Source organism: Myotis daubentonii, chromosome 10 (assembly GCF_963259705.1).
Source record: "Myotis daubentonii chromosome 10, mMyoDau2.1, whole genome shotgun sequence".
In the NCBI taxonomy this organism is placed as follows: Eukaryota; Metazoa; Chordata; class Mammalia; order Chiroptera; family Vespertilionidae; genus Myotis; species Myotis daubentonii.
Window position 1 is genome coordinate 46,630,877 of NC_081849.1, and position 26,979 is coordinate 46,657,855.

Genomic DNA, 26,979 nt, shown 5'->3' on the forward strand with positions numbered 1-26,979 from the left:
GCACAAAGAATGCCTAGAACCGAAGCAGTTTATTTTCATTTTTCTTCCCCATGGTTCCCTTTGCAAAAAATAAAAATAAAAATAAATCACCTCCTAAGGCTTAGAACTCAGGGCAAGTTGCCTCTGGCAATTATTCCATTTTGCTTTTCGGGAGGAGGGCTTCATTCTTGTCTGATCATTGAATGTAGAGCTGCTTTGCAATCTGTCCCCTGCTACCACTAAGATAGAGACGCGTGTGCCTGGTTCCTATTGTTACTGTAACTGAAATGAAATTAAATCTCACTCATTTCTGTGAGGCTCAGCACTGCAGGTTTATATCAGCGAATGTCATTGCCAACTACTACTATTGCTCTGTTAGTCGATTCGTTGGATGGTAAACACTGTTTGTTGTATTCCCTCTGTATTTCTCAAACATATTGTATCATCCCTGCAAGGTGAAAGTCATAGACATTTTCTTCCAGTGTAAAATCCAGCAGCATATGTAGTTATTGCATATCCGACTGCTTCCCTTTTACCACTGAGTGTCCTAACAATAACATCGAGGGAAATGAACATTTCATAAAATAACCTCATTTGTAGCGTGTTGTTAAAACACATAAACCACAGCAGCAATAAGCAGTGGCACAGGGAGCCATATTTCCTCCCTGCCTGGCTGACTTGCTCCGGGTGGGAAGGCGAGTGGGTGGACTTAGGAGCAGTGAGGGGCGACATTCCAGAGACTTGGGGCCACAGGGTCTGTACGCAACTTCTGGTTTTGAGCGTTTTGAGTGGGTCATTGCTTCACCTACATCTCATTAATCTGGTGATGGCTTGCCTCCAAATTGCTTTGAAAGAATCATAGTATGAGTTTCCTAATTCCATTTTCAGCACTCAAAAGTGGGCAGTGCCCTCAGCTCTTTGGCTCTTCGTCCAGACTTTGTATGTTTGCGTGTCATAGAGAAAGACATAATATTTTGTTGTTGTTAATCCTCACTGAAAGGTATTTTTCCATTGATTTTTAGGGAGAGTGGAAGAGAGAGGGAAAGACAGAGAGAAACATTGATTTGAGAGAAACATCGATTAGTTGCCTCCTGCACAAGCCTTGAGCAGAGCTCAGGCCTGGGCCAGGGAAGAGCCTGCAACTCAGGTGTGTGCCCTTGACTGGAATCAAACTCAGGACTGATGCTCTATCCACTGAGAGAAACTGGCTAGGGCAACAATATAATATTTGTATTTAAAGAAAAAAAAATGTCATGTAAAGAAGATAGAGTGGGGGTGGAGAGAATTGAGGAAGTAACTTCAAAGTGGTCGAAACCCAGTTATAAAAATGCTTGTTCCTTCATCCCTAAGAGACGGGTAGTAACAGAACAATTACTTTTATCAATGCCAAATGTGTGTGAAATAATGGCAACCTTCATATAAGAAAAAAGAAATGGCAAGAAACTGCAATGTATCTGACTAGGTTATATTAGTATTTGGTGATTCCTCATTGTAGGAATCCAGGGTCCTTTCATCTTCTCCAGCACAGACTGGATCCAGGCCTGACCAGGATGACAACATTTCCTCTTGTATGGATAGTCATGTGTCCTTTTAATAGAATCTAAATGCTCTGTCTCTGCTTGACGTTCAGCTTTAACTGGCCCATCACATCCCTGGTGGTGTCTGAGCTCATGACAGGTCAGATTGGAGATGCCTGTGGAAGTGCTGGGGGCCAGGAACTGGATGCTGGTCCCGTCTGGGCCAAGAATGAGCAAAGTGGACTCCATTTCTGGGACCAGAATGCAGGGGAAAAGGGAGCTTTTAAATATAAATATGACCACACGCCACTCAGAAAGACTTAGCATCTCTCTCCAGAGGTGGCATGGCCCATATGACAGGTTATAAGGGATGTTCAAAATTTTCCAGAGAGAAAGAGAGAAAAGAAAAACAAGAAAGAAAGAGAGAAAAAGTGAAGTTGGATTTAGATTCTGTGCCTGTTTCATTTTTTGTAATGGAATGCTAAATGGCTGCATTGAATATTTCCCCCGGTTGTGTCCTAATGAGTAAATGCATTTCTGGATGTGAGAGCATGTGATTCGTGGGCATGCTTTCCTGGATTTCATTGCCCTTCTTCACTTTCACCTCCACTCCTCTGACATCTCAGCTCATCTTTCTGGCAACAGAGATACCATCAGTCAGTCACCAGCAGCCTGCCCATTAGTATTGGGAAGGCAGGGGGAGGCGGCAAATATTAAATTACTAATGAGACAAGGCTGTGTGTGGAGTGACAGCATTGGAAAAGCTCCATGTCTTTTCTTTCTTTTTCCTTTCTTTCTTCCTTTTCTTTTCTTTTCTTTTTCTTTTTTTTTGTTAATCCTCATGTGAGGATATTTCCATTGATTTTAGAGAGAGTGGAAGGGAGGGGGAGAGACACAGAGAGAGAAACATGGATGTGAGAGACACATCAATTGGTTGCCTCCCACATGTGCCCTGACCAGGGCCAGAGATCGAGCCTGCAACCTAGGTATGTGCCCTTGACTGGAATCGAATCCAGGACCCTTCAATCTGCAGGCCGACGCTCTATCCACTCAGCAAAACTGGCTAGGGCTCCAGGTCTTTCCCATAGTCATGATTTTCCCTAACCCTCACCAAGTCAGTGGACACAGAGGGAACTTGCAATCACTACATTGGGCCCCTGAGATTCTGTGGTATAGATTCTAATGGTTGATTTTAACATATTTCAATTTGGTATTAATATTTGTTATGTGTTTCCCCCAAAATTTAAATAGTTTTACTTTCATTCTATTGCAAAGCAGTTATACAATAAAAAGAGGTATAAAGAAGTAAAAATAATCTTTAATCTTACCACCCAGTGATAATCCATTGAATACTTTGATAAATATCTTTCTAGGTATTTTTTCTATGTATGTACACACACAAACATAAACAGACATAGATATGTTCTTTCAAAAACCTATTATGTTTCATTTAGAAACATATCATGCCCAAATTCCATGCCCATAACTATATTTTATGTCATTCTCTCAGCTGGCTTCTTTCTGCATTATTATGAAGCACTTTTGGATACATCTTTGCATGCTTTTATAATGTCTTAAGAGTAAATTTCTAGAAGTAGACTCATTGATTTGAAAATTATGCATGTTTGAAATATGGATATGTTTTCATATTGTCTTCTAGAAAGTCATTAATGATAAGTATCATGGATATATCATTTTTAGAAAAATAAAAGGATGTTTAGATATTTACTTCCTGCCTTTTCAAGGTACAGAGAAAAAATATCTAAATATCATGTAAGATGCTTCTAGAAGGAAAAGCCATGCTATAGTCAGATGATTATTTTGTCAAATTAACTGTCCTTTTACAGCTTCTGGTATTTGGTCATAATTTTCTGTTAAAAAGTAAAACAGTGAATGGTCATTTTTTCAAGTGTCTTCATGATTTGTAGTATAATTTTGTGACTTCAAACTGATTATGCTGTGTGGGCTTGGTGACTTTTGGGTAGTTTGTAGGCAGGCATGAATGTTGGATTTGCTTTGAAGTTTAAATTACAAAACTAGACTATTCCTATGGACAGTGTAATGTGAACGCAAGACAGAGGCCTGGGGTGGCTCGTTCCTATTGAGTCTGAAAATGGTATTCCGCCCCTTGACCAGCAGCAGGCAGTGCATATATTCAGACCTGTGTCTGTGTGAAGATGTAGGCCGTGAAGACACATATGACATAGAGGCTCATTGCTAAAGAAACACGTCCATAGCCTTGTGAATAAACAGAAGACAGGTGAACTAAGAGTGTCAGGTGTGGATGGAAGCAGAGGTGAAGGAGTCATTGTGACAGAAAGCACGGACACTTCGGGGTAGGGTGGGGAAAATTAGGGACAGTAGCTGCTTTTTCCAGAAGGCACCATATGTAGGCTTTTAGACGTCAACAAAATAACCAGATTAAGGCAAAAAATGGAGTCCCAGAGGCAAAAAATGAAACAGACAAAAATAAACAGTTGTATAAATTCAACAAGTTTGGTTTTTACTGATTTCAGTGTGTGTGTGTGTGTGTGTGTGTGTGTGTGTGTGTGTGTTTAGCTGTGAGTTTGCACAGAGTTCATTGTTCAGTAGCAGGAAGACATACATCACTGAGCCTTATATGTTGTATCATGAAGCTCAGTTCTTTAAACATGAAATCATAGCCAACCCCGCTGGGTGCAAATACAAGGCATGAGAACTAGCCCAGAACCACAGCTGTTATCATCTGTTATCTGGGCCTTCATTAATATTTATGGAGCCCATAGACTAAGCATAGACCCCTCCATAACTCAGAGAACCAACACTGTGCTCTGAAAATAGTTTAATCTTGGCTTTGCATGTAAAAGCAAATTTTTAAAATGTTTGCAAACCCCCCTAAAATGTGCCTCAAGATAGGCTGCATGGCTTTAAAAAATTCTCTCCCCCCCCCCCGCCCCCCTGCTCTGAATTGAGAACTTGTGTCCTGTTCTAAAATAACCCTGCACACAATTTTGGTCCTTTTTGAGCTGCATCCCAGAGGAATAATTTTCCTGCCTCTCATTCTGTCTTGTCACATGCAGAAGGAAAGGAGAGCCTGGTGTACCTAGGACAGTTTAGGGGACTTTAAATCAGTACCTTAACCTCTCAGCGCCTCAATTTTACCTCTCAATTAAGGACAATAACACCCACCTCTCAGGGTGTTAGGAGAACTAAATTCAATATCGTTTGTGAAAAAGGTAAAACCAGGTACCACACGGCTGTGGTTTCAGATAAAGAAACAGAGACCCAGGGATGTTAAAGGGGCGTATAGAAAGGTGGCAGTTTCACCGGGGTGAGTAGGTTTCCTCACATCCCTGCGGCTTTTCTGTGACTGTAAACATTACCAAGTGGACACAATGCTTTCAATGAAAATGGCAAAATCTTTTCACGTGCTCTGTGTCTCATGTTCCCTGAATTTTTAACACTTCTTGCTTTCAAGAAGCTGATGCCTGTCTTAGCTTTAGTGGTGAAGGCTTAGGGTGGATTTTACCAAGCAGCTCACAAGCTGTCCAGAGGTGTCTTAGTGTCTCAGAGTCTCTGTTCTCTTGAAAGCCCTCTGCGGCCGTTCCTGGAATGAGTCCAGTGCCTACTAGTACTTCACACGGGTGTGGGAATTCTCCAGCCTCCCTGAAGTATGGTTTGCACTTCGGTCACCAGGTGAAGATGGACGCCTACTTGTAGACACATTATGAGCAATAGTCATCTCCTTCACACACCAACCAGGTCTCCTTTTCTTGCTCCTATGCAGACCTACCTTTTCCCTTCCTCAAGCCATTGCCCGATTGACACGATCTGTGTTCTTCAATAAGCCCAGGGGCCTGATTACTCAATTATATCCAATAAAAAGCATTAATTGCAAGAATAGGAAGTTATCACACACTCAGAATAGCTTTTTAATGAAAACTCACTGAAAGAAGTGAAATTTTTTCCTGATGATTCACTTTTCTGCCTGTTTTGATTGTGTTTACTAAGCTCCTACTGTTGGCTACGGCCGATGGCTGGACCTTCCACACTGCAGCCCTGGTGTTGATTATCCAAGAGTGGGGAGAATCACTCCCAAATTTCTGGTTACCCATGGCAGCTTCCCTTACACTCGGCTCTGCTGTCTTCCCTGTCATGAGGACAATAGCAAAAACAGCAATAATAATACCCAGTGTTTACATTATTAGTGCTGCTGTGTGCATGGAGTTTTCCTAAGCATTATAACTATATTATTTGTTTAATGTCTGCATCAAACTACTTTATAATCTCAAGGGATCTAGGGACAGGAACTTCAGTCAGAGCTGTGATAGAGTCAAGCTATGGGGACTTTCAGTACCAAATGGTGCTTCTCAACCAGGGGGGATTTTGAAAATTCCTAGGAACATTTTTTATTGACTCAGCTGGGGAGGATGCTACTGGCATCTAGTGGGTAGAGGTAAGGGATGCTGCTAAATATCCTATAATGCACGAGTCAGTTCTCCACAACAAACAGTTATCCAGCCAAAAGTGTCACTAGTGCGAAACTTGAGAAACCCTGGTGCCATGTGACTTTAGTGCTCTTGCCCTGATTGGCTAAATTCCAATCCTACTTCGGCAATTTATTAGCTGTGGATCTTGGGTAACTTGCTTAACCTATTTATGCCTCAGTTTTCTTATCATTAAAATGGGATGACAATAGTAATATGTCATGGGGTTGATGTCATGGTTAAATGCATTAATGCATATAAATGCTTAAATCGGTGTCTGGCATGTAGTAAGTGCTCCATTTGTTAGTTGTTATTTTTATCATATGGAGCCCTTCTAGCCTTAGGGAGACAAGCTGGGCTTATCTTCAGTCTTGAGAAGATACCTTTAGTTCATGCCATCCAAGGGAATAGTTTTTCTCCATCTTAATCCTAAAAAGAATGTCCTATCTTAGCCCACTAGGAAGTTCAGGAGAAGTTATCTTTGTCTTAATGTAATGTCTCTTTCTCACCTTTTTTCTTGCCTCTTGTTTTACAAAAGAAAGTTAAGGTTTTCTGTCCTGCTCTTGTGTTTTGTTGCTTCAAAGTTTCCATGCCTGCCTTCCGAGGACTAGGCTATCCACCTGTTTCCTCTGCATCATCGCACCATGTGTTATGTTTAGTGAGGAGGGAGCCTGTTATGACTTCATCCGTCTACATTTCTCTCAGATGGGTGTTCTCAGCATGTAGAGAAGAAAAAGTATGTCTACTTAGTCATTGAGCAGAATTATGGGTTGATATCACTGGAATCATCTAGGAACTGAGGCTGGGAGTGGTTCACTGACTTACCTGTGTTGTCCAACAAGTGAGTGAGTGAGTTAGGATGTATCTAGTGAATGTTCCTACACTTCAGGTCTTAGAGTCTCATGCAACTATACACTAAATTTTTGTGTTTGGAGACCCACTTAAATCTAAGTTGGTGCATGATTGCAATTCAGACTGGCTAGGTATTTCTGAGCTGCTGGAGCTGGCCTGCTAGAAGATTCTACCAGAAGAAGGAAAGCCTCTTCTGAAGGGGAGAGAAAGCTCTAAGAGTGTGATCTGATACTAAAACTTCGGGGTTATGGGGATAGGGAGGAGTCCTGAGCACAGAACAGTGTCTGTCATTTAGTGGCCATGAAGGTGGGTCTTCTATGAGCCCAGTGAGTTTATATGTGAGCCCTGTGCTAAGCCTAGAGCAGTGAGTAAATCTGAAAGATTTGTTTTAGGAAAACTTTACAGAAATTTTGTCCAAGGAGCACAGCTCCGTTTACCTAACAGGATGTGAAATGGAACAGAACACTGAGCAGTTTGGCATGTGGAGGGTCCTTGTGCCTCAGCTGAGGGGCAAACATCTGTTCTGGGAGGCTATGCAGTACCGCCAGATACTTGGGGAAAGACAGCAGAGAAGAGGGAGCACCCACAGAGTGGACATGAGACCCTCCCTGGGGACTCAGGAAACAGTCTTTGGAAATATTTCTGCAGGCCTATGAATTCTGACTTGTAATGTTACCATTTGGAACATACAGGCCTGAGGAAATGGATGGTGTTTGAAATTTCACAAATATTTCGGTACCTCAAACTGCTGACAAATATAGTGGTTTGTTATACTTTTCTTTCAATCCTTCAAATTGGCATTTCCCCCTGGCCTGCATTGCAGACTACCACTTTCATAAGCCTGCAAAATATTGCTAGAAATAATATACTTACAAAACAGCCCGAAACCCTGGAAGAATGGTCTCATCATATCATTTATGAATTACACTAGTATCAGACAGGGCATTCATAGCAATCAAAACACATTAATTTTAAAAGACATTCTGTGTTTTAGACCATAACTATTATATCCATATTGAAGTAGTTTAAATATAAATGAGGTCTACAAAAATGTCAGGCAAAATACAACTGCCAAAATTATAAGATCATTTGGGAAATGTTTAAATGGCAGCCCAGCGCTAGGCCTTAAAAGGTTGGGAAGGAACTTCCCAAAAGAAATTCAAACTGTGTAATCAAAGATACATCTTACAATTCCATCCACTTGGAATTTCTTTATTCAGTATGTTGACTGCCTATGTGTACAGCGTCACTCTCATTATATTCTGTTGAGTAAAGTGAGTCCCAGGGCCAGCCCAGATTCAAAAGACTGAACTACACAAATCCACAAATTCTGGGAGGTGCGGCTCACTGGGGACCATCTTTGGAACCTGGCTACCCCAGGTAATACCAATGACAAAAAGATGGAGAAGGTAAACTCTGAGCTTAGGCAAACAAAAAGAGCTAATTCATAAGCAGATTAAAGCACGTTAACTAGCATATTCTGGTACTAGTCAGCATAGATATTCCCAAAGTATAGAAAATTATACCATGTATGAATAGGGATTTTTTTTTTTTAAATCATGAAAGATATATTGCATGACAAAGAATAGAATGAGGACAACCTTGGGTTTCCCATCCTGCAAATGTACTCCAGGTGAGGATGGCATTATGCTATCATGTGAGTAAGGCCCACACCAGGACCTTGTTCATTTGGAAGTTAAGGGGTGGAGGTCAGAAGTGAGGGAGACATTTTAAAGTAAAGAAAAGCTTTAAGGAGAAGCTGTGCAAGTTCTTACTGAATGCCCTTCATTTCCTTGAGGCAGTTAGAAAAATGATTGTTTACTCAGGGTTGAGAAGGGCAGAGTTAAGTTTGGCATATGCTGTGGAAAATGGGAAATGGTTCCAAATAAAGGGACACGGTACGCTGAAAAGCACTGGGCCCAGCTGATGCTGGACTCCTAAACGTGTAGCGTGGCCCATTGGCAGAGCTGTATGGTTTTCTTCTGCAGCACGCTGGCAGGGACAGAAACAGAAATCAGTGGCTAGGTCTTCATGAAGGAATTAGTTGTGAGTATTGGAGGTATCTTTCTCTTCTTTCTTCAGGGAAGACTCTGGAGCTAGCTTGAGGATATTGCAGACATCACCTTTCATGACCCTCCATCCATCTGCTGCCTCCAAGGGGGGCATTCTTTAAAATATATATATTTCAGAGAGGAAGGGAGAGGAAGAGAGATACATCAGTGATGATAGAGAATCATCCATCAGCCGCCTCCTGCGCGCCCCTACTGGGGATCAAGCCCACAACCCAGGCATGTGCCCCAACTGGGAATCAACTTTGACTTCCAGGTTCATAGGTCAGTGCTTAACCACTGAGCCATGCTGGCCGGGCTAAGCAGGGCATTCTTGACTAGCACAGCTTCTTCTCCATAGATGACTTCTTCTCAGTAACCTGTACAGGCAAAACAAGGCTTATAGGACTCATCTGGTTGAGATCAAGATGGAAAAGATACTTTATGAAAAATTTATTTCATTGATAATTTACAAAGCTTTAAAAAATATTTCCCCCTACATCAGTAATGCATGTTCTTTATAGAAAATTAGAAAACAAAGATGAAACTTAAAGTGAACTTAATCTGACACCACAAAAAATAACCATGTCAATAATTTAGTACCCATCACAGTTTTTTTATATCTATACCAACTTGTCTTAAGTAAGTGTAGGGTAGATTGCACTCAGGACCAGCTACATAATTTGGGGGACCCAGTGTAAAATTAAAATGTGGAGCTCCTTGTTCAAATATTAAGAATTTCACGATGGTGACAGAAGAGCCCTTCTAAGTGTGGGGCCTAGTGCAAATTGCATACCCATGAAGTCAGCCCTGCTTGTCCCCTAATCTCAAGCATAAACAATTTACCAGCTAAAGGACTTTCTCCTCCCTCCCTTTATCCTAGCCTCAAGGGCAACTTTGGGGATGCCAGAGAGTTTGCAGCTGCAGATGTGGCTAAATAAAGCCAGTCCAAGGGACCCTCCTCAGGTTTCATCCTCAGAAACATATAAAAAGGAGTTGGTTATTTTTCAGATATTTTCCATTTTCTCCTTTCAATACATGCTACCTTCCTTTCAGTCTCATCTCCAAGGGAGCCAGGCCCTGCTACCATCTCCTGAGGGTTGGGGTCCCTTTGCCAGCTGGCCTGGCAGACAGAGCATGGAGCCACAGAGGATTATTCTAGGCCCTTGAAACCTAATGGAGTTTTCCAAGCAGGGTCTCAGGCTTGTTTGGAGTCTGTAACCCCTTTTCTCCTCACAATTTCTACTTTTCGAATAGAAATGCTTCTCATCTGCTTGTCGTACCATTGCATTTTGGAAAGATAACTTGTTTTCTAGTTTCACAGGCCCACAGATGGAGAGGAATTTTTCTCCAGTATGAATCATGTCTCATCTACACATGATTTATATGATTAAGGAGATAAGATTGGAACTTTCTGAGCCCATTATATTTGGACAAAATTTTAGATTCAGTTGATGCTGGAATAGGTTAAGACTTTTAAGGATTTAGAAAGAAGGCGAATGTATTTTGCCCATGGAATACTTGTGAGTTTGGGGAAGGCCAGAAACTATAGTGTACTGAGTTGAATTGTGTGTCCCTAGAAGATATATTCAGGTCTTAAACCCTCTTACCTGTGATGGTGACCTTATTTGGAAATAGTCTTTGTAGATGTAATCAAGTTGATGTCATACTGGCTTAGGGTGCTACATGACTGGTCTCCTTATAGCAGGGAGACCTGGACACAGACACACCATGGGATGAAGGAGGCAGAGATTGGAGTAATGCAGCTACAAGCCAAGGAACACTAAGGGTTGCTGGCATCGCCAGAAGCTAGGAGAGAGATATGAAACAGACTCCTCCACAGTTTCCAGAAGAACTAACCCTGCCAACACCTTGATTTTAGAATTCTAGCCTTGTGAACAGTGAGAAAAGAAATTTAAAAGGTTTTAATCAGATAAGGACACAGTCCCACTTATGACCATTTGAAAATGATCACTATACATAGGTAAGTATGGAAAAATGACTTGGGAGGAACAAGAGTGTTAGTAGGAAGACAAGTCACTCCTTGTAGAGTCTCTCACTTGTCCAGGCAAAGGCTACTGGTGGCTCCGACAAGGGTGATAGTGACAGAGGTGGTGACAAGTGGTTGGAATGCATATTGAAGTTAGAGCTAATAGAACTTGCCGGTGGCATTGGAGTGGAGAGTGAAGGAAAGAGATGAAGCAAGAAAGGCTCAAGGTTCCTGGTGGATCCCTGGGTGGATGCTGGTTATCATTTGCTGAGTGGGGAGACTCGGAGAAGAGCAGGTGGGAGATGCTCAAGAATTTCCTCATCAGAGTTTCCATGGGAATGTCAAGCAGTAGAGTTCTCCCTTCAGCTGGTCCAGAGGGCAGCTGCTTGTCTAAAACCTCAACAGCTCCCAATGGGAGTCCCCATGTGAAAAGTCTCCCCGAAAATGGAATGTGTAGAGAAACAGAGAACAGTCTGATGTGCTCTTTGAACTCATATTCAGCCCGTGCCTACGTCCGTCCCACCTCCTTAAGTATTCCTTACCAGACTCAACAACTTCTCCCTCTCTGTATTGCTTAAATTGATCGAAGTTCTATTTCTCTCATTTGCCTACATAAAAAGCCTGAGTACAATGAGAAATATACTCAACAACTATAACAGAACTGATGCACAGTAAGGTACTTTACGTGTTAATAATGTTTCTTAAAATTTATGATCTGTTTCTACCTGTTGCCAAGGGAGGAGGGGTACAATTTAAGACCATAGACACGGTAAGACAATATATAAATATTATTCCTCTTGAAAGGATTTTTTTAAAAGACCGTTATTTTTTATTTAAAAAAAATGAGACCAAAGTAAGCTGTTTCTCTGCTCCTCCTCCTTCCCCAACCTCTCCCCCTGAGACGGGGCCCAGTGCTCTCTCCCATGCCCATGGCAGTTGTGGCCATCCCAGGGAAACTGCCTCTCTGCAAAGCAGACTCTCGCATCAGCTGCAAACCTCTGAGGCCCCGCGTCTGTCTCATCTGCCAACCGCTGGCTGGTGCCTCACACCCCAGGTCCTGCCAGCCGCATCCTTGAGACTCACAGACTTCCTCCCCACAGCAGAGCACCACAGCACTTGTTTCTGAGGCCCTGCTGGAAGGAAGAGCAGGGCCAGGTTGGGAGTATTGTTATCTTTGCCTTATTAATAAAATAGGGTTAATGATTTATTCATAGCTGGGACAATGCCGCTCTGCGCTGGAGGACAGCACCGACCTGCCACGTTAGAGACGAGCAGCTGCTGTGGAAGAGATGGGAGCCTTCTGAGAAATGGTCTCGGGCTGCTTCTACGAGGCAGCAGCAGACTTATCTGACCAAGTCAGGGCTCAGAGGCAATTATTTGTAGACGGTGGATGTTGTTGGATAAATACTGGCGATGGAGGTCGCTGGAAAGATCCCCCCTTGCTTTTCCATTTCTCATCTAATGAGTGTTTGTTCACCTTCTTGCTTTATCCTCTCCTCCTCGGTACCTGGAAGATGCCTGAGTTTGTAATTCAAGATGTGTTATCTGGGGGATATCAGTATAATACACATGTGGACGTGATCGCCATCAAAGAGCACTCATCCGGGGAAGCAGGAGAAAGAAATGGTATTTGGGCTTTTCTGGTGCTAGGCTAAGATGACACTATTTTCACAGATTAAATCCTTTAAAATCCTATCTCTTCTTTCCCCAATAGACTGCACAATTTTTTTTAAATAAATAATTAGGAAAGAGGTTAAGGCACTGCAGAATCCTGACAAATAACTAAGAGAGATCATTTTTTAAAAAAAATGCCAATTACTGTCACTCTTGTTAAGGACGGGGTACAGTTCTGTTAGTGCAACTGTTTGTTGGATAATTAGCTGGCTGATGTGGTCCAGAGGGCAATGTGAGGCAGGATTTGACAATCCACAGAAAAACAAAAGTGAGAGCACTCATTTCCCAGCAAACCAAACCAGCCCTGGTTGGAATGGACAAAAATTAGGCTTATTTACGGCCACGTTGCTGTTTTTGCTCTATTGCTCCCCATCTGAGCCTCCCTGGCCTCCCCTGAGATTTGGGGAGATTTAGATCTGATGTCAGAAAGGAGAGCTGGGTTTCTGTCCCTTTGGTGCCTAACTAGAGGGGCGAATTCCAGGCCATGGGAGGGATTGAAGAAAATCTCATGGTTGGTGTATATGCTTCCACACAGCAAGGCTTCCTGAGGGACTCCAACCTCCACCGCCCCCCCCCCCCTCCACAGCCCCTCTGCTCAGCTTCTTTGAGAAGAGATCAAATGTTTCAAAGCATTTCCACCTTTACTAATTTTTAATGCATCCACCAGACTGAGACTTGCCCACTGGAAAATAAATCTCTGCTCGTTGAAGCAGCCAAAAATAAAAGCAATCCTCTAACAGTAGCACATTTAACTTCCTCCACAACTACCAGCAGGAGCCAAGGAGTACAGCTTTTGCCCCATATATTAAGCCTTGAAATGTCTTAGGGAAGTGACCACACTGGAAATCAGAATATGTTTAAATGTAATTCACAACATTCAGAGTCTCCTTACACAAGAAGCCAAGAAGCTACTACACCCTGATCCGTCCCTGTAACTTCTCCTGCTCCCAGCCCCACCCTGCCCATTCCTCTCCTTTGCCCATTCCTCCCACCCCCCAAAGCCACCCACGAGTGTCCATGTGGGATCCAGGAATGTAATCCTAGGATCTGATTTCCCAGGCCATCAGGAGATAACACTGTCTATCAGCCAAAAAATAGAGCTTCCTGACAGTTGCAGAAATGACAGCTAATTATATGCTCCATGTTTCCTGCAAAAGATATATATATTTTTTAAGCTGCTGGGCTGACTTTCTCCCATGGCTGTATTTAAAGGTTAGTTTCTGACCTGCTTCCTAGTTTAATGGAATAATTTAAATATTACAAATCATTACTTGATTCTAATGAATTATGTCTCCCCTGGCACCTCACAAAATCCTTATCATGCCAAAGGAAATAGTTAGAAGGAACAGGGAAGCCTCCACAATAATAAACAGAATAACATGCCATTGGGTTGTAGATTTCAGGATCCCCGGCTTCTTGGGTGGTTGAAAGCATTTGGCCCTGGGCCTCACACTCACGGAGCACCTGAGGCATGTGGCTAAGCAGCATGAACTCCCACTCCCCTGCTTCGCATGAATGTTCACTTGGCTTAATTGTCACCTCCTGCTAAGAACATGTAACATCTCATTTTCCCAGAGATCGTGGAAGTTTGAGCTTTGCTTATGGCCAAGTTGGGAAGCTGAGTGTGTAGCATTGCCTTCTTTGATGTGCAAATTCTGGGGATGGTCTGAACTTAGTTCGGTTCATAGAGTCCTTTTATTGAATTTCAGCTTCAAATTCTAGTGAAGTTCTGGACCCAAACAGTTTCTCTTTGGGTGTGATTATGTGGGCAGTTAGTCTCATCCAACTTAGTCTACTTACACATATTGCCACTTGTATTAAATGCAGGCATACCTCGAAGATATTGTTGATTTGGTTCCAGACCATTGTGCTAAAGCAAGTATCACAATAAAGTGAGTCATAATCTTTTAGCTGGTTAAGGGTCTTGCCTTCAATTTGTAAAATATAAATAAATAAAATAAAATAAATACAACATCTATGAATTGCAATAAAGTGAAGTGCAATAAAACAAAGTATGCCTATAGAAGAAAGTAACTAAAACACATGTATGTGATACAACAAAAGTGATATTCAAGGATGGAAGAAAAGAGCACATGAAAGGCTCTTCTCCCACGAACTAGAGGGAAGATTTTTAACTGGAATCTCTTGATTCCAGTTAGCTAAGACTGGAGGGCTCTGTCAGCCTTGCCAATTGAACCATGAATGTCCATGTCTTTAGCTGTTTGATTGAAATGCCCATGTGAAAACTCCACCACAAGTCCTGATGAATTGTTTGTGTGGTACCAAATGTCCTGATTTCCACTTTGGTGACTAGCAGATTTGCAAATGAGGTGAGTCTCCACAGAAGTAGCAACCATGCAACATGTCTCTCATTACGTGGGATTCTCCTGCAGTGTATTGAACTATCAGTAGTGGAACCTCTGAAGTAGTTGATAATCCATAATTATTTTCACAAAGGAGAAGACTTGTAAATGTCTGGGTTTAAGCTGCTGGGTTGATAAGACTCAAAGGTTTACTTGATTCCACAACCTATGAAAAATGTCTTACCTTGCCCTGTACAGGTAATTCCATCTTAGAAAATAATATTTTTCTCAGGAAGTTCCCCAGGAAAATTCCAAAGTCCCTGGAAGAGGTAATTCATCTTAGGAAGGTTAAAGCTATCAGATTGCTTTCTAAGATGATGGGTAAGTCAAGGGTCTTAGTGAAATGGACTAGGTAGCTATGCCTTGCAGAGAGAGTAGATGGTAAAATGGAAATGTTAACGAGGGACTGAAAGAGCCCCATGGCAAGACTGGCCATCTTTGTGACATCTGATGTGTCAGGAGCGGTGATAGGTCCTTAGCAAAAATAAGTGACCTCCCACTGGACATATACTGATCACTTCAATAGACTGGGAAACACCCAAATGGAAAATTCAAGTTCTGTGTGTGCGTATGCATGTGCATGTGTGTGTGCGTGCGTGTGTGTGTGTGTGTGTGATACTACACTAGTTAAATTAATATTTAAAGACTTTTATTTTTAAGGTTTTTTATTTTTTTTGAGAGAGAGAGAGAGAACCAAAATGGAAAAACAGGGCCCTTGGAGTTACTTTCTTTGAGAAAAGTTAAGTGAAACCAAAACTCTCCTAGGGGATAGATTTGAGGGTACATGCAATAAAAGCAAAATCCAATTTACAAAGAAAATCACATCTAAAATGATGACTGTCATGAAACTCGATTTTTGGTTTTGTCCAGAGCAGAGGAGAGCACAGGGAACTGGAGAAACCTCTGCTTATTTTTCAATGGGGAAAACAAAATGTTTCACAAATCTGTGTGCTTTTAAAGAAGACCCATCTGATGGGTGTTTCAGCATCTTCGTAGACACTGCAGGACAGTTTAATATAATACCTCTGTCAGCAAGACAGTTTATCACATTCAACAGAAATGACAGTAGAAGGAAGAAAAGGATGGGAAACCATTCTGGGGTGAGCAAAGGGTGACAACAGGATGGGAAAATGCAGCTTTCCCAAATATTTATTCATGCTTATGTAAACCTCAATTAGCTGTCTTCAAATGCTAAGTCTCTGCTGAAGAAAAGGAGCATTTGGAACTGCGACTTGCAAGTTGGTTGGTGTCAGTTATTTCGCCGCATTGTTGATTAATGCAATTGAAGTATATATTACAGAAACAGAAAAGGAAATGTGACTTCTTCAGGGACCCATTAATTTCTTAAGGATAAAGTGTTTGAAGGTTCAAAGGCTTTGTTGAGGCTTATTTTAAATTTAAAATTTTCATTGTCAAGGGATTGATTACCATTCCTATATTAGCTTTGTCAAACACCACGCTGATCTTAGTTCTTTCAAAGTTTGTGGCACTTATCTGTTTTCTGAGATGTTTTTTTAAGAGAAGGCTGTCTTACAAGTTCTCCCAAGGACAGATTTGCTTTTCTTTTACAAGAACACAAGATGAAATTTTCTAAAGTCTTAAAATGAGCAATTCCCACTCTCCCCATGTTTGGGATCTTGAAAGTCATTTCTGCCAGTCAGGTACAGCACCTCCTCATTCAAACACTTCCCCAGATTAGTTTTTGTTTGGATTTCCCTGGACTTTAAAACATGAACTCATTTAAGTGCCTTTGTATATTTGAAGCTTTAATAACATTGTTTAGGGACTCCTCAGTAAGATTATCCTGTCTCTTCACCCCCAAATGACTACACACAGTTCTTTTTATAACTCTCTGCTGTCTTGCTCTGATCACTGCTTAAGGCGCTCTCATAAACAACACCCTTCGAACATGAGCCAAGATGTTCCAAGCACCAGTCTTTATTTGTGCTGTCCTAATAGTGAACTTGTTAGTTCAATAAGTCAGATAGCAGTATTTCCGGCTCTTTGGAAACCCAGCCCAAAAGGATACTGCCATTTCACTGAACAGCAAGAATAGCAAATATGCCATTAGGAGATGGGGGTTAAGATGGCACTGCTATACACCTCGATGAAGGTGGTTTCATTAGAAATAAAAGCATTGTGACTCAAGGCTTTGCCATAGGAATTAATAATGAAATTGCTAATACCCTAAGAGCAGTTCAGCAGAAAATCTTTTTTGTTACAAGGAGAAAGGTATTTTCTCTTCATCAGTCGTTGTTTTCCTTATTGTCTAGCCTTGGAAAAGTTCTACTGTGTGATGTTGGGAGTGTGAAGTCCAGTCAGCAGCAGGTGACCTCTTGGACTGTGCTTCCTTCCTAGCTGTCTCCAAGTAGATCGGGACGTGTGGACCAACCCCTTGAGAACTGACCCCCCACAGCTGTACCCAAGCCTTAATTCTGTGCAGCCCTGGGAACAGTATGGACTTGGCTAATGGGGACACATATTCTCCCATCTCTTGTGGGAGATTTTGCCTCAAGGAATACTGTCACTCGCATTGACTTTATTTTCAATGCCCTTTCTATTTGAGCTCGATTTGGGAGTGACTATCTGCATCCTACTACACACATCTGGAAGGCAGTGGCAGGCTGGTTCTGGGTAAAAGAAGCATGACTTTGAAGAAGCTCCCCTGCGCCCCAGTCCTCTCACAGTGGTGTCATCCAGACCTGCTCCTGGTTGCAGATCTTTGTCCCAGCCTTCCCCCTTCCAAAGCCACCCCTCCCCGGGCATAAACATATTCCAAAGTACCTGCTTCTGAATTAAAGAATTGGCAGGAGAATCTGGACCGAAATGGCTTTAATATGCTCCCAATCTCTAGTAGCATTTGCACATTAACCATTTTCTACACCTTGGCGTGAATTGTAAGTGTTTGTGTGTGTAACTAGGTGAAAAGTATGGTGAAGACATTTAGGGGCTGAGATGAGTGGGGTGCGGTTCCTATGACACTAGAGCAGGAGTGGTGCCAATCCACTTCGTACACAGACGGACAAACGCCTGCAAATGAGCCCTTAATAGAGGCAATGAATGATGATGATGATGTGGCCTGGGGAGGAAGGGGGAATATGAGGTGGAAGCACAAAACTAGAGGCTATAGTTTCATTGATGCTAAAACAAAATAACCTCCGTGGGTGGTTGGTGAGCAGCATGGAGAAACACTTAAGGAGGCTGGGTTTTGCCATCATGGTCAAGCCAAACACCCCCTCCCGGGTATCACATCCCAATCTGGTGTGCACTTGAGGGAAGCTGAGCTGGCATCTCATGGAGAATTCAGAGCTTTATTTGCAAACGTTGCGGGCCAATTTCCTCTATACTTAAGAGCGTGTGGACACCGTAGGCATTCACCATTCTTGAAGAGGCTTACTCTATGGAGAGCTGCACAGATTTCACAGGAATAGAGCAGGTGAGTGGCCTCTACTCTGTGTTTTTAATTTACCTGAAAGGGTTGTTTGTTGACAGTAAGGGAGTAGGTGCCTTAGCAGGGACCTATCTCCTCCCCACCTGCCTTTGTTCAGCATTCACCAAGCATAGACTTACAATGTAATCCTAGGGTCAGGCCCTGCCCTAGGCATTCAGGATACACAGGAGTAAGTGGTCCCTGCCAGGAATGGGGAGGTAAGTAATATCATCATCATTTGGCAGATGACAAAGTATGGACAGAGAGATTAAGTGGCTCAGAATGAGGGTATCTTAAAGGATTTCATAGATTCATTAGATAGTCAATTTGATCATTTGAAGACCAGAAGAGACCTTCACAGTTATTTCTCCTTCAAGGGAGGTGATACAAAAACAAACCTATGAGATATGGATACTACTCTCCTCTGCCATTGTCAACATCAAATGGGGTATCTGAGCTGGAGTGTACGTGGCTGGCCTGGGGCATACCCTATCACCAGAGACATGTTAGTGCTATGTCTAAAGCAGTTTTAACAACCTCAATCACCTTCTCAGGCAGGCCAAGCTCTATCTTTCAATACCATTCTAGGCCACTGAATGATGATGAAGGTGAGTAAAAGTGTGACTACAGCAATAACAACTCCTACTTCTACTATTCCCACTACCATGTCTGCTGATATTGAATTCATCTAGACATCACTCACCCTACAGAGTGCTATAATATCAACCCTACAAGTGACATTTTTACACTGCAGTATAATAGTTGAGAGCATAAGCTTGTGAGTCAAACAGACCTGAATTGAATCATCACTATTCTCATACTTTAAAAATGAGGAAACTGAAGCTCATAGAGTTTGTTACTTGATCAAAGATCACATAGCTTATAACTAGAAAAATCATGCCAAGATTTGACCTGTTCCTCTCTTACTCCTGTACCTACATTTGTTTCACTATGGGATGCTACCTACCCTCATTAACCCCAGCATTTATTGACAATAGGAAAAACCTGTTAGGCACTTCCTGTGTGTCAGGAAATGTATAAAGCCCTCTAAATGCATCGTCTCATTGAGGTTATTTTAAACTATTCTTTATATTTACCTCCATTTTATGGGAGAAGGACAGAGTCCTGGAGAGATTTAATAATTTGCCCAGCATTTCACATCTAGAAAGTGGTAGAATTCAAAGCAGATCCCCAAAGTGTCTGACTTTGAAGTCCATTTTCTTAACCACCATGTATGCTGTTTAGACAAGAGAGGTGGAAAGAACTGATAGATTGGCGTCATACTCAAAATTTCTTTTTATCACTGGGTAGAAGTTCCCCTTTCTTGGATACAGGAAAAGTGAGTGTCCACTTTAGAAATCCAGGTTAGCAGTACAGGCAAAATGAATACACACAGACACAGGCCCTCAAATCATTAAACCTTTGAGTTCAAAGGAAACTTTCAGATCATATGTTCCAACTTCCCTTTTAGTTCAGAAAGTTGGTGTTTCCACATCCCTGCCAGGTGGAGGAGATCTCATCCCTAAAAAGGGGAGTCCCAGCCTGGATCACCAAAAATGCATTTATTTATTTTTTTGTTGAAATTTGATTTGCTTAAAAAAGCAAAGATACCCAATATTATATTTGGGTTATTAATAATGATAAATATGGTGCTATTTTTAATTAGCCTTGACTTCCAAACCATGCAGGTTAATTGTGGGTGGTAGGATGAATGGAGGTGGGGTTTTTTTTACTATGGTTTTCTGTTTTCTAAGGTGTGTGTTGTTATTATTGTTTTTATATATAATTGCCCCACACTTAGAAGGTGCTATTTTTAAAAAGAAATGAACAAACCAGATTTCATTAGTATTAACCACGAAGTGCAAACAGCATAGGCCCCAAAGTTAAACAAATTTGGCTATTGAATCTCTGCTCTCTATTCCTTACAATTTGTGTGGTTTTAGCCTTTTAACCTCTCTGAACCTCAGACTCCATCTTTCGATGGATGTTCCACATACTTTCCAAGATTGTGTGAGGATTAAATGAAATATTGCTGTAAATCACTTGTTAAATCTCTTCCCTTCCTTCCACTTTTATTCCTTTCACCAGTTAAAAATACAACTTGCAGGGGGTGGGGGTTTTGGGGGGCAGGGGGAGGGGGGAGGGGGGAGGCACAATGTGATACTAAAGTTCCAGAAAGCATTTGGCAAATGATGAATTAGAAAGTCCTAAGGTTCTTCCTACAGTGTCTTGGGGATAGCAGCTAATGAACTCATGATCATAAAACAGATAAAAAGAAAATTGGACAAGAAGAAGGAGGAGGTAGCTGAGGTAGAGTAAGGAAACATTTCAAGAGCCTATATGTTGTAATTTAAGTTTTCATCTGCATCTCATTATCTTAATAATCCAAAACAACAGCCCTTCGATGCCTCACACAGAAGGAGGATGGGAAACAATTTCCTTGGACAGGGTCCCTGGCCTCTCTATCACATTAGATATTATTTCCAAATGTTGAGTGTCAAGGGAGTGTTTCACATTCTCCTAACCATGAAGCAGTTTGGTTCCCTTTGGGGAAGAGCTAAGTTTTAGCGACCCACAGAGCAGCCTCCCGAAGGAGACTTCTCTGGAATCCCAGACCTCCATCAGGAATGCAGTGCACCTTCCTCAGAAGCACTTCACCCCCATCTGCACCCTCTTTTTGGAGGTTTTATTTCATTTTTACTCCTGAGAAATTTAATGTTTTTTTTAAAAAAAACTTTTTAAAAAAAAATATTTCAAACTTTTAAAGGAGTTTCAATAATAGTACAAAGGATCTTATATGCTCTTCGTGTAAATTCCTCAAATGTTAACGTTATAGTACAGTTGCTTTAATTATTCTCTCTAATTAGATATAATTATTATCATTACTATTTTCTAAAACCACTTGAGAACAAGTTGCAGATAGGATGTCTCTTTGCCCTGAACTACTTCAGTGTATTTCCTAAAAACAAGGGCATTTTCTCACATAAACACAGTAAAATTATTATAATCACAGCATTAACATGGCTATGGCATTATTATTAATCCTCAGCCCTCGTTCAAATTTCGACATTGTCTTGACAATAGACCATATGACAAAAGGATCCAAACTAGGACCAGGCATTGCTTTGTTCTCTTCAGTCTCCTTTAATCTTGAACTCTTCCTCTGCCTTTCTTGGTCGTTTAGGACCTTGACATTTTTGAAGAGTATAGGCCATTGATTTTTGTAGAATTCCCCTTAATTTGGATTTGTCTGATGTTTCCTCAGTCTACCTTCAAGTCATGCAAAGTTGGCAGAAATATCATGGAAAATAGGTGGACTCTTTCTCAATGATCATACCAGGAAACACCTGATGTCCATTTGTCCTATTAATGAATTAGTTGATTAATTAATAAACATCTGGTAGGGAGATGCTTTGAGACTATTAAAATATTAGGCTTCTCTTCAAACTTTTACCCACTAGTTTTATCTTTTAAAATATTGCCCCTTTTTGTCACTTTTGGCTAAAACTAACAAAGATATACTATTCATTAAAGCTCATCTCCCCAGAAAGCCATAACCAAGAACGGTGAACATGAGAAGGCCCCAGGACACGGCCCAGAGCCCAGATCTGTTCCCTCTGGACGTCTCAGTAGCTCACCATGTCTTTAGCGCTTCCTTCCACTCCCACTGGGAGAGAATCTTTCAATGGGTCCTCCCAGCTGGCACTGGGACAAGCTGGCCCCCTGCCGGTCTCCAGAGAGCCTCCCATCCCTGGGACTGCAGTCTGGTGGTTTATTTTGGAGGGTTTTGCAGAGCTTTTGTGTTTTCCTGTCTGTGGATCTCTTTATGATGGTTTCTTATTGTTTACATTGGAAATTGTTAACCCTTGCCTCTGGCAGAACTCTAAGCTCTGAGCCCCTGTCTGAACTGGTAGGCTAGAGTGATGACCAATTTGGGGAGGGGGGTCTGAGAAGGGCAAGGAGAAAGCCCCCCCCCACGACCATGTGAGAGCTCAGTCTCTTTATTCCTCAAAGACCCTAAGAAAGTGCCAACAGCTTGGCAGCTGTATCCTAAGCACTGTAGACACCTCTCCTCAGGAGGAATCCTGCCCTTTGGGGCATCTTCCCACCACAGCCCTGCAGGTGCTCACCCCACTTCCTTCCCCTCCTAGTCCCACCCTCGGGGGACCCCACTATTATGGCTAACAGAACACACTCCTGGGAGTTGGCCTTTTTCTTTCAAATTCTGCTTTCTTATTGGGAAACAAATGGGGGGGTTGCGGGGGGGATTAAAAAGGAAGAAATTGGCATTCTTTCTGTCTGCCTGGGGTCCGGTGGGGATTTTAGGCTGCCACTGTCTGCTATACCTGCCACAGTCACTTAGCTGGCCAGTGCTGGAACTGCTGAGCCTGGTCTTGGCGCCAGTAGGCACACTCCACTCCAGGAGAGGTAAATACACTTTCTTTCCCCTCCCCTTCCCTCCCCTCCCCAGCATGAGCTCTCTCTCTCTCTCTCTCTCTCTCTCTCTCTCTCTCTCTCTCTCTCTCTCTCTCTCTCTCCATGATACAAGTCGAAATACAAGAAGTTGTTTGTTTTTTCAAATAACAATTGTACTGAGATTCCATTCTCACAACCATACTATTTGCCCATTTGAAGTGTACAATTCTATGGCATTCGTGTATTCACAGAGTTGCACAACCATCCCCACAATCAGCTTTAGAAGATATACACCACCTCCCTAAGAAGCCCCATATCCATTAGCAGTGACTCCTAAGGGGTAGGGTTAAAAATGGCAGACGCTGTCTCTTGAGCAATAGCAGTCCATCTTTTGTTCTTTTCCTCGACTTAAGTATTCAGTCACCATCTTCCAGACGAGCTGTGCCTGCAGCAGGCTCTCCAGGAAGACTGATTTAATTGATGGCAGCTATTCAGTTGGGGTTCCTTCCCTAGGGAGCACTAACCTGAACTTGTGCTTAGTAAATTTTGACTTAGATTTTCTTCTGACATGTTCCCTGGGGAATTATGAATGGGTTATTCTTAGGAAATGACAGGATTATGGGAATCGTCTTTTCTAGGATTTACAGCTTTAGTAGCACTTTCATGTGCATGATGTTATTTTGTTCTCCCTAACAGCAGTTAGAAGTAAAAATAACAATAGAATTCACTTATGAAGTGTTTATTCTGTGCCTGGCAGTTCTAAGTAGTTCCCATACATGCATTAACTCATCTAATCCTCAAGCATCAGATGAGACAGGGCTCTTAAAATTAGCCAGAAGTGCAGAAGGTTAAATGGTGACAAGCCCAAGGTCGTGGAGCTAGTAAGGGCAGAGCTGAGATGTGAGCATTTGTAGTTTGATTCCAATCTGAACTGTAAGCGCCACTTTAATTTTCTCCAGTGTTCCCATTTTAGGAGCAAGGACTGAGGCTTTGAGAAGTCACACTTTATGAAAGGAACTAGTTAGGACTGGACTACAAGTGTTTGGACCCCAAGTCCACAATGCTATAACAAAGCAACAGGCATCCACCAATGATTTAGACTTAGTTCAATATCTTGCCAGGTACACAGAATTGAGTTATTCAGCTAACCTTCCCTCCCCCAAAAAGGGAATAGAAAATATTTCCTATTGAAGGTTCATGTTATCAAATATATTGTTATTATGACATGAATAGTGTACAGCAAAGCTACCAAAACGTTACAAGATTGGATATACTTTTGGTGAACCAGAAGTACTTTTCAACCCGATCTCCAAGGTCAGTTTCCCCTTCTTTATTTTTGCTTCTCTTTGCAACCTCTCTTGATTTCTCTTTCTCAATGTGTCCTATTCACAAACAGGGAATGAAGCACATGGATTTAATAACCAGAACTATGATTCATGTACACTTTCATCTAATCAGAAATAGCAGCGGCAGACCCAAGAACTCATGTTGGTTGTATATCATTTTAAAAGAGTCGACACACATGTCGTTTAGAGAGAAAATAATAAAATTTAAAAGGCAAAAGCCAGCTCAGACCTGCCAGCTGCAATGATTGGTTACACGGAAGAAATCCATGGAATTCGGAGGCCATTTGGGTTTTGTTATGTGTGCTGAAGCAGCACCAACTGTGATCTCTACCACTTTAAACAGTTTAATGACTTTTGGATAAGCCTTCAGAGTTAAATGGTTAAATCACCAAATGCTCCATAAAATAATTATGCAAACAATTTTCTGGCTAATTATCTAACATGAACAGAAGCACACAGCTGCTAAGATATATAATTGCTGTTTCACCAGGGCTGGCTATTGTATTTACATAAGTCCTTTACTGATCTCGGTGTGGTATGGTGGGAGACCATTGATATAATATCTCATGAAATGAACAAGGAGAAGTCATAGCTCTGATTACGCACTTTGATTGTTGTTGTTTTTTAAGATAGTGGATTGCGGCCTGCAAATTCATCCGTAATGGATGGATAATAAGCACATAACTAGTATGCACATTTGTATGGAATGTCTAAGTCTTGCATATGTAAGTTTAAATTGTCCAGTGTGGGTAAAGAGAAATATTTTAACCTTATTAGATATATAATTTACATATATAAAAGTACACATATCATAACTGTGTAATTTACAAATGAATACTCTCAGATAACCAGCACCCAAAGCAAGAAACCCAGAGATTTACATTTTCAGGGAAGCAAAGATTGAGAGAGTTCACCAACTTTGGACCCTCGCCACAATAACTTTTAATGACTATACTTCAGGAAACAGGAACTTTAAGCCCAAAGTAAAAAAAGCAAGAAAGGATGATGAGCAAAAAAAGAAAAAAAGTAAACATGTTTGTAAATCTAAAGAAGCACTGTTTTTTCCTTTTACCAAAATGATTAATTGTGTGAAACTAAAATGCTAGATGACAATACATGCAAAGAAAGCAGGAAAAGATGCTATTATAACTCCAAGTTCATTGTATTATTCAGAGTAAGAGAAATAGGTACATTTTAGTCTAAGCATGACTTTAGACTTTTAAATTTAAGAGTAACACTCAAAGAATAGAAAAAAAAGAAGTATGATGTCCAAACAACTACATATAAAAGAAAGGATCAAAGAATACTAGAGTGATCCAATAAGAAGATGAAAGGAGAAAGAAAATAAGCTAAGAGAAAACATAATAAGTAGACAAAACACAATACAATAGAAAAAGTCTGGATATATTAGTAATCTCAGTAAATGTAGACAAGTTAAACTGGCTTGTTCAAAGGTAGAGATCAGATTATTTTCAAGAAACACAATCCACCTGTTTACAAGAGATATACCTAAAATGTGATGATACTTAAAGATTAAAAGACATGGGCAACAATAAAACAGGAAAATACCAACATGGCTGGAGAACCCGTATTAAGGCAAAACACCATTATTTGTAATAAAGAAGGTCATAATTCAATGATGAAGAACAATTCTCAGAGTTAATTGAAAAGTAAACCCAGCATCCCATGGATCAAGGATGTTGAAGGAACCCCGGTAGATAATATTAAGATAACCCTATTTAGGAGAATCATAGACAGATAGCTGGAAACCAATGATAAAGGAAAATATCTTAACAGAGTCAGAAAAAAATACATTTTATATAAGGAACAATGATTATAATAACTGCTGACATCTTTTAAAACTCATTATCTAGAATTTTATACCTAGTGAAATATCTTTAAAAATTGAAGTGAAATAGACACTATTAGTCAGATAAAAGATGAAAACATTTACACTAGCAGAGCTGACTTCAAACAATGTTAAACTATATGCCTAAATATTTTTTTAATTTGTAAAATCTAAAAGTGCTAAAAGTTCTTCAAAGGGGAAATGATATAATTGGAAATTCAGGTCCAAGGGAAGAGAGGAGGAGCACTAGTGATGGTAAATATATGGATCATTATAAAATACCACTTTTCCTTTTTAAAAAATCTCTGTAAGTCAACTGATAGTTACAACAAACAATTTATTGTGAAGGGTTATAACATATGTAGCAGTAAAATATATGACAAAAATAGCAAAAAGAAACCCCCACAGAATATAAATGGAATTGTACTTTTGCAAGGTACTTACATTATCCATAAAGTATTATAATATTAATTCAACATAGTCTGTGATGGGTTTTGCATGTATATTGTAGTACCTAGGAAAAGATATTAAGAGGCATAGATAAAAATCCAACAGAGGAGAAGAGGGAATAAAATACAAAAAATTACTTGATTACCACACATTCACACACACAAACACAGGAAAAGAGAAACAAAAGAACAGATTGGGCAAATAAAAATAAATAGAAAGATGGTGGACTTAAACCCAACTATATCATTAATTAAATGAAATGTGAATTGATTAAGTACTCCAATTAAGAAGCAGAGATTGTGAGATTGGGGAAAAAAACAACAACTACTATATGCTGTTTACAGGAGAGCTACTTTAAATATAAATATACATGTTGAAAGTTAAAAGATGGGAAAAGATACATTATGTGCACACTAACTATGAGAAAAGTGGTATAGCCATATCAATTCCTGACAAAGTTGACTCCAAGGAAGAGTATTACAAGAAATAAAGGTTGTTTTATGATGATGAGAAAACCAATTCATGCAGAGACTCAACAATGGCAAATGTACATGCATCTATTAATTAAACTGCATATAAAATTGAATTGAGTAACAAAA